We start from the raw sequence: 9,233 nt of genomic DNA on the forward strand, positions 1-9,233 counted from the left end.
TTTTTTTCTGTTGGTGTCAGCAAGACTGGAATATGATCTGTTTGAGGCTTAAACATTTGGGATATCGGAAGCTAAATGCCTGCTCCGTCAACTCATAGAAACAAGAAACACATAGCAGCATTTGACGAGTTCAGAAATCAATTCATGGCTAGAAAACCGGTTAACCTTAGAGGTCTTTGAGAAACTCCACCAGCCTGACTGTGCGCCAGGTCCAAAAGGGGCTCATATAGCCGTTTATTTTTCCTCTTGGCTGGTGTTGCTGTCTGTTCTCTTCCTAGAGGTGTCAGCCCCGGGCTCAAGCCGGGGGAACTGAGGGTGAAATTGAAGCTGATGTATGCAGACGCGAGGCCCTGAGAAGGACACAACACCTGCCTGGTAGCTCTGAGCTCGGCACCTCCCCAATGCTAACTGCTTCAGACAGCCCCATCCAGAGATGAGGTATGTGTACGTGTACGTGTGTGTGTGTGTGTGTGTGTGTGTGTGTGTGTGTGTGTGTGTGCGTCGGAGATGACGGTTATACAGCACAGGGCCCGTTAAATGTAAAATGAAGGAAGCGAACTGGGAGTGTGACTCAACCGGGGAGTGGATTTCAAAGCCGACAGCTTCCACAGAAGCTTCATGACATCCATTATTTATTGAGCTCACTTTGACACATTCAGCCATTTTTTTTCACCTGCTGCTTTAGATACCAGAGCACAAGAGCACACTTCTCTCTCTGAGCAAATCGACGCAATCAGCAGGGAATGTAGAACACAATAGTTGTTCTCAAAATAACAATAAAATCAAATCATGTCAAAATATTGCTTATTTATTAGGGTTAGACAGATGTTTTTTTGTGCTGTCATTGGTAAATGAAATACACTTTTATTTCTGATTATTTTTCAGTCTTCTTACAGTCAAAATGTTTGTGGATAGTCCCTATGTAAGTGTAATGTACCCAGTGAGCCTCAGCTTATGATACATGTGTTGATATTCTAAAAAGGCCGGGGAAACGGCAGTGTGTCTTGGAAATGGCCTCTCTCTCATGTAGTTACTTTTTTCCAGTGCTCTGTTTACCACATCTACCATTTTAATGCTCAAATAACAGAATACCTTTTGGCTCCTTAGTACACAGAGATCTCAGGCTGTACAGCGCTTCATGAATATTAAACCAAGCTCCAAGCTTTGGAGAAACCAAATAACCGCTGCTTTAATGCACAAGGTGAGGGCTTAGAATGTGGGCGCATGCATGCTCAATCGTTGCGAGTGTTTTGGATCCTTTACACGATCCACAGGGATTTAGCTCCAACGGCATGTAAGTCCTAAAGGCTTCTCTTCCTCTGCTCTCTCCCTCACCCTCGCTCTCTCTCTCTCTTTGCAATGGCCAAGCTTTTTAGCATGTAAATGATGTGGGTATCACCTCTAAAAGCAAGGCTATTTTGTGAGTCAAATGTTGGAAAATGTTGCTATACCCAGGTGAAGACGTGCAGGGCTTACACTCTGAGAAAAGTGTCCCCCTTGGGGGTCAAGCGGAGGAGAAAGCTGATTTGAGCAGAGTGGTGGAGCAAGAATACAGCTTCTCGGTAAGGCCGGGACCAGAACTCTTCGGGGTCTGGAGCCTCAGCAATCTCAGTGCATCAGAAGAAGTGCAACTGGAAGAAGTGCATCGCAAGTACCACACAGGAAAGGAGCTATACGCTTTCATTTTGACAGTTAAATAAAAGCATTCTCCTGCTAAGCCTTCTCCTGTTGCAATACTTTATACACAACGCCACCGTGCATTGTTTATGATGATTTTAAAAATGGAATAAGAGATCAAATTTGCAGTGTGGTTGAAAGTGTATCCCTGCTTTACAACTGTCAAGCCACCAGACTGCAAACTGTCGGCCAATCTTTGGTGGCACTGACTGATATGATGACATTTGCCTGCACATGACCCCTCATGAACATGACACCATGGCACACAAGTTCAGAACAGGAGGAACGTGTTTTCACACTCCAGTAAACCCATCAATTTCCAGTCAGGCAGATCACCGGCCAGCCTCTCTCCTCTGTCTCTACCTGTCATCTCGCTGACCATTCAGGAAAAATTATATGATGGTAAAACCTCGCCACCATTTCCTGGTTCACTGGATTCAGCTTCCCGCTCCACTAAATCTTTGCTGTTCATTTCTGCTGCAATTTTAACTGGCTGCCGCTGAGAAGCGAAGATGTCAACTCGCAACCCAGCAGCTGCAGGTTCGGCACATTAACCCTCTCTGCCGTTTAGCGCCTTCCTCCTGGGGCTAATGTGGCTTGACAGAAACACGCAATGAATAAAGATAGACCGGGGAGCGGTGATGATGATTGGATTGTGCGTCACATGTATAGGCCTCATGGTGCCAAACATTCAGAGATTATTTTTCAGCACATTCGATTCTGTGTCAAGTACAATTTGGAGACATTTAGGGTCTTGTTTGGTCAAATTAAGATAAACAATTCTGCAGCATTACTCTTAAGTTTGGCTATTGCTATTACACAACATAAAGAAGATGGGATGTTGCAGTAATGAAAGTGGGGCTTGACAAGAAGGAGACAAAGTATTGACAAATAACAGATAAATATGATTCATACTGTGAGGACATTACTGTGGTCTTTACTTATGAAGTTGAACATAATGTGTTGAAGTTTCCTTGTCCCTTTACTTGATTATTGCATTTAATAACCAAATGACTCAGCAATCAATGGAGCTTTGCAATCACCTACTTTAAATGCCATCTCTATGGAATTACAGTGCTTGCTAGTTTATGTCAAGCTGGACAAGCACTTAAAGACCTACTCTGGCTATTAACAGTGCAGAGTTAATACAGCATCATTACAGCAAGCGTTTTACACAGGAGGTGATGCAATCTTCTATCCTCCCACTCTGTGCAGCCCTTGGCATTTCAACCCAGTGGGTGCAGATTGCAGCAAACTGCTTTTTAATCTTCTACCAATTTTCATCAGTACCTCAGGCTCCCGTTCTCTTGAGTCCACTTCTCTACCCTTCAGCCTCCCACTGGCCGGTTATTTGAAGTGACCAGCCTTCTGATCAGCCAAATGACAGGAATTTTGACCAGGCAAACCATGTAGCTGTGTGGGGCATTTTAAGCCATCAAGGTGCGTCAGGTGCGGAGCCATGCTTATCTTACTTCTTTTCAAACACAGCATGTTTTAGCCAATGTAGCTAAGAGTAGAAATAACAAAAGACTGAAGAACTGCAAATATTTCATACTTTGATTCTACTTTAATAAGGCATATGAAAAGCACAATTCAAAAATATGATATGAAATATGACCTGCTGTGACAAAATTACTTCTGGCATGAAAATAAAAGAGAGTATTTAGTACTGGTGATAATATTAGTCATCTTGAGGCATTTACTTACAATGTATAAAATTTGGAGGTTGAAATTAGTTGTGGATTTTGCATTTTCCCCCCAAAATAGATAAGGACAGTATATATCTATATAGAATTTTGAAATAAAATTCAATGATTTCTTTGAGGTATGGTGTGGGTTTCCTCTGGGTGCTTCAGTTTCCTCCCACAGTCCAAAGACAGGTCAGGTGGAATGGAGACTCTAAGTTAACAATAGTATGAAAGTGAGGATGAGTTTGTCTATCTGCCCTGCAATGGATGGACTGGTGACCTATCCAGGGTGTCTCCCTGCCTTACAGCTAATGGTAGCATAGACTCCAGCTAATTTTTGTTTATTTTTTTTACGGTTTTTGCTGTCTATGGCTCCAACCCCTCGTGACCCTAAAATGGCTTAAGCAGGTAGAGTAAATAAAAAAAACAATGTGCTTCAAGCACTAACTATATTTCTCAAGCTATTTCCTCATAGGCCTGTCTTTCAGGAAAACGTGTTAGGAAAAAACTTGATAAAGCAACCTGTCTGGAAGACAAGTACTTGAGGTACCTGAGATATATTATGTGTTTTGCTACAGTAGGCTGCTAGCGATAGAATTGTCTGTATACATTTTTGTTTGATGAAGTTTATTCCCATTTGAAACAACACTGAAAGCTCTGGTGTCACTTGTACTCATTAATGTTCCTTCAAATTGCAAGAAGAATAAAACTGTGCAACAGACTGCTAAAATTTAACTTGTACTACAACTCAGCTGGCCCACTCAGCTGCCTACTCTACACTCTTCTGGAGCGCACTGACATGTAAGACTTTTGATAGCATTTTTGCCACACAAGCTTGCTGAACTGCCTGACTCTCTCATGCATTTATATGGATTTCATTACTACCCACTCCACATCTCACAATCTTACAGTTTAAACCATGTGAATGTACAGTATACTTAACAATAAAGCCTCTTGCAGGTCAGCCACATTCAATCTCCCTCCTCACTTTTATCCCCAACAGGCCGTAAGAATATTATGGGAAAATCGGCCCAGATACTGCAGTCGTAACACATTTTGCTGCGTTCACATATCAAACAAATGTAAATTTGAATGGTTAAAGATATTTCAAAATCTCTGATTTCAAGAGATCTTACCTGCTCAAAAAAGAAAAAAGTGGCGTATAATAATGAGAAGGGAAATGAGGAAAAGATGAAGAACGATGGAGCTCCATCTGCCCATGGCCACCTGAAAAATGCATTACTTAATTTGTAAGGTGATGAGATTTCTAGATTGTGTAGACTCATATGTTGTTCCGCTGGTGAAACTGGTCTCGTGTTCATTAGTATTCCCAAAGGCAGATCCCATGATTCAGAGAGCATGAATGCAGAGTCAATCAATTTTGCATTTGCTTGTCTGTGCAGCTACTTATTTCCATCGCTATACCCTGTTGTCATGACAACACTATTATACATTGCCATTGCCTTCAAAAGGAAATAAGAGAGGCACGACATTCAGCATTTACAGTTGCTGAAATACACTGATACAGCGATCAGGACAATGCGGCTAATGTCTTTGTTTATTATCAAATTTTGTATGTGTTCAGTAGCTTGGATTTTTTGTCTTGGATGAAATCAGTGATTTCTCTTTCTTATTTTTGCCAGTGCCAAAATGCATTTCTATCTATATATCTACATCTTTATATAAACACAAACAGCATACTTACGATATCAGAAAAACATAACTGAAAATCACAACCCTTCAACAGGAGAAAGGCCTCAAAAAGAAGAGGACTGTGATATTGTCAGCCAAATTGTCAAGTGTACACACACACACACACACACACACACACACACAAACACAAGCTCCACTTCTATTGGACTGGCTCAGCTTCAGTCTTCTAACAGATGGGTTTTTATTACAGTTTCATGTGCAGTGGTGCCAAGCTCACCCAATAAACTGGCATGTGCTCCAAACCAACCCCCTGGAGGATTCATGTGTCTTTTGAACAACAAGGGCCCTGGTGCAGTGTGCCAAGCTGTAAAAAAAAATCAGCTTAACGGCGGGGCAGAGTAGCAATCGGTATGGTTCCAACTTTATAGTGATGATAAAAAGCAGGATAGGCACAGGGGTTGTAGATAGCCAAGCTGTTTTGTTCCAAGGCTGCAAGTTGAATGATTGGTCATTTCTATGAGAAACTATAATGACTGAGCTGCTTGTGCATGAATAACAACGCTTATCTGTATTTTGCCATTCATCACCATATTAATAAGGCTATAAAAAAGTTTCTATCACAGCCAGTTTTGTCTAAATCTCTTATCTTGTAGACCTGAATTTATAGATAAACTCTGGGTAAAGTTAAATTATTGCTCACTATTTTGCCACAATGCCTGATATAGTGGTGCTTTTTATTATTTTGGGGACACTGATAACACACATTCATAGCTGAGTAATTTCCCAGTAGTGTGTGTTGTCAGCTGGGTGTGGCTAGAGCTCATGAACAGCAACTGTGGCCAGGGCAGAAGAGAGTCCTCAAGAGAGACATGAGAGATTGGTTGTTTGTGCTGCTGTCCTCCCACTCCCATGTCCCTCCTTCTCCTTCACATCATATTCTCTGTGATCCTAAGCCTAACATAGACTTCAAATCACCCTGCACATTTTAGCAGCTGGATGGCAGCAGACATCGGAAGGAGAGAGGGGGATTTACGCAGTTGGACAGCAGCCTTTTATTTGTATTGTGTTTGGGGTTTGTGTTGGTGTGCATGTGTTTGTGTGTGTGCACGTGTGCTATTCTTATTAAATCCATGCTCACATACATGCTCTGTTGTCAGGTTGGCAGTAAGTAAGCCCATATAGGGCAGTTTGTCCACATCAGGCTGCTGTCCCTAACAGGAGCATGACAGTTGGCTTTTCTGAGGTCCTGTAATTGCTCCTTCAGAGGTACTGTGGGGTACGCTTCTCCTCTCCAGGATGAAAGTAGCAGGCTGCTGAGAGCATTTATGGAAAAGCTTAAGCTTCATTCATACTGGGCAGGAAATCACACACATGCAGGATTACATACGCCTTAGGGAGATATGAATTATGCATTGTCAGATGCAGGATTTGTTGGACACTCAGCTCATTTCATGCATATGTTTGATAATAAAAGTCCATAAACTTTGAAATTGTATTTTGAATAAAAACATTTTTGCAAGAGAAAAAGCTGATCTTCGTTCATTGTTTACTTCTGCTGTTGGCAATGATAAAAATGCAGCTTATAGCTAATTAAGCTAATTGAGCTTTTCAAGCTGTTATTTATTTGGTGGTACATAATTTGAAATAAAATGCCATGTTGTGAATCTGAAGAAGAAAGCCTCATAAACGAAAGGCTATTGCATGATAAATAAGTGGAGAATGGAATGAAATTATCAAAGTTTTGTCTACCTTAGCCAAAACAAATAAAATGCTGCTGGTTGTACAATAGTACCAACTGTCTGAGACTAGTCTGATGGAAATAAATGGCACAGAGTGTGTTAAGTAGAACCACTGGGACTAGACAGAATGAGACCAGTGAGCAAGAAGGATTTCAGGCAGTAAAAATTCATAACAGTTGCATACAATGAACATCTTTTGTTGGTATTTCTGTGGGATTGCCATAATTTAATCACAGGGAAAAATATACTGCTTTATAATGTCTAATCCCTTTCCCTTCATATTTTCATTTGCAGGGATTTGTGCAATTTAAATTGAATTTCTGACCTATGGAGTGACCTCAAAAGGAAATTAATGGATAAAATAATTTGTCATTAGGAATTGAAATATTCAATTCATTTAGAAAACTTTGAAAATACTTTCTTTATCCAGAGGTCTTAACAGTAAACTTTGCCCATGGGGACTTATTAGGCATATCCATTGATTAGATAGGAATGTCTTATTGTTATCATTCAGCAAAACCTGTGTATTAACCTATGAAAAAGTATTGTAAGTACACAATATCACTGTGTGGGAACTTGATTAAAATCTCCATAATACACAATGTACCTAATAACACAATGTAACTGTAGAGTGTACAAAAATAATATATTAAACTAAGCAAGTGCAGCTGCCTAAGTGGTGCTGAGATTTGTTCCATTTCCCACTCTTTTCCTCACTGAATTATTGTTAATGAATTAATGAGTCATGCCGTGCTGAGCACTAAGGTAGAAGTGTCTATGAGTAGGTAATTGAACTGTGATGTTACACTAATTTAATGAAGCCAAACAGCAAGTACATTGTATAATACTATGGTATTATATGTAGCAAAATGTGAATTACTTTTCAGTTGGAAATTATTGGCCCATGACGTGGTATTGTGTCTAATGGATTGCGAGTTCTACTGTAGCCTAAGCACAATATAAATACACAGGTATCACTTTACTTTAATGAAGCCATTCCAACTTACCAACCAGTAAGTACACTTTACTGTCCTAAGGTATTACATATCAAAAGTCTTTAAACATGCATTAGCATTTCTGTTCCCTCATTTTTTATGTTGGTATGTGGTAAATTTGTTTGTCACTAACTAGAATTTGTAAATGCATCATACTAAAGGTAACATTGCACGTTCTATTAAGTTTGATTATCCTACAACCAGTGCTGCATTATCCTGTGAACATATTTGTCAAATCCTATGATTTGAATTTGAGCTGTATGTGTATGTTATAGTTTTAGAATAAAAAGTTGAGTTCTGGATATTTTGAACAACCTTTTTCAAGACCAGTTATATTAACCCTGTAAAGTTTGACCTCAGCTAAGAGAGTGAGTGACTTGTGCGCTCTTTCGGTCCATCCCAGCTGTTTGCTGATATGTGAGGACCTGAGTGGCACCACACTCAGACAGAATCCGTCTTTTGCACCCAAGAACATCAATAGTTCTTTTCGGTCTAGGACGATTCAGCTGGAAGCTTTCTATCCTCCTCCTCATGGTGAGGAAAGAGAGGAGAGATTGCACCGTTTATGCCCTGTGCGTGCGTTGGCATGTTATGTGGAACGTACAGCCACGGTGAGGCGCACACAGCAGCTTTTTGTGTACTATGCAGACAGTGTGGCTGGCAAGCCCCTGTAAAAGCAGAGACTCGCCTACTGGCTCTGTGAAGGAATGTCACAGGCTTATGTGCTGGCGGGTAGGGACCCTCCTGCAGTCATCCGCGTGCACTCAACATGGAGTGTGGCTGCGTCGATGGTACTGTTTAGTGGAACAGGTGTGGAGATCTGCACAGTGGCGTCCTGGTCGACGCCCTGTCCATTCATCAGGTTCTATCTGTTGGATGTGTCTGGGTCTTTCTCCGGTTCTGTGCTCAGTACTGGTACACGAGACCTGTGAAGAAATTACCTACTAGGCCTGAATCTCTCATGTTGAAGCTCGATGGAGACCTGCCACTGGGTTGGCCAGCGTTACACCTTACTGTTTGTCGACATGATTAAGTGTAGCGTTGGTTTTTCACACCCCCCTTTCTATAGACATGGGTGTGAGCGGAACCATATCTGGCTGACCAATTGCATTGTTACAGTCAATCCAGGCTATGACACAGCATGTTGTTCGTGTTAGTGTCTCGGCAGGGAGTGAAGTCATCGGTCGCCATTTAAAGTGCGAGGCCCCACAGAGGGTGTATAGGCTCATCCTGATTGGCTGAGCACGTGCATGCAAATTTCATTGCGCTGAGGCGACTAGATGAGTGGCTAAGCCAGTAGAGCCTTGTTAGAGGGCTCCGCCTGTGATCATAGAACTAGAGTTACAATACTCAACTATCGTTCTGGCAAATCATCAAACATAACATCAGATATTCTAACCTATCACCTTAGTGTTTAGGCACAACATAACATTAATTCAGTAAAGAAAAGTAGGTGCTGCAATGTTTTGTTTAGTAGCCTT

The sequence above is a fragment of the Centroberyx affinis genome, unplaced genomic scaffold (genome assembly GCF_046629955.1).
Source record: "Centroberyx affinis isolate AG114_WGS23_722 - 3 ecotype Tasmania unplaced genomic scaffold, CSIRO-AGI_Caff_v1 ptg001738l_1, whole genome shotgun sequence".
NCBI lineage: Eukaryota > Metazoa > Chordata > Actinopteri > Beryciformes > Berycidae > Centroberyx > Centroberyx affinis.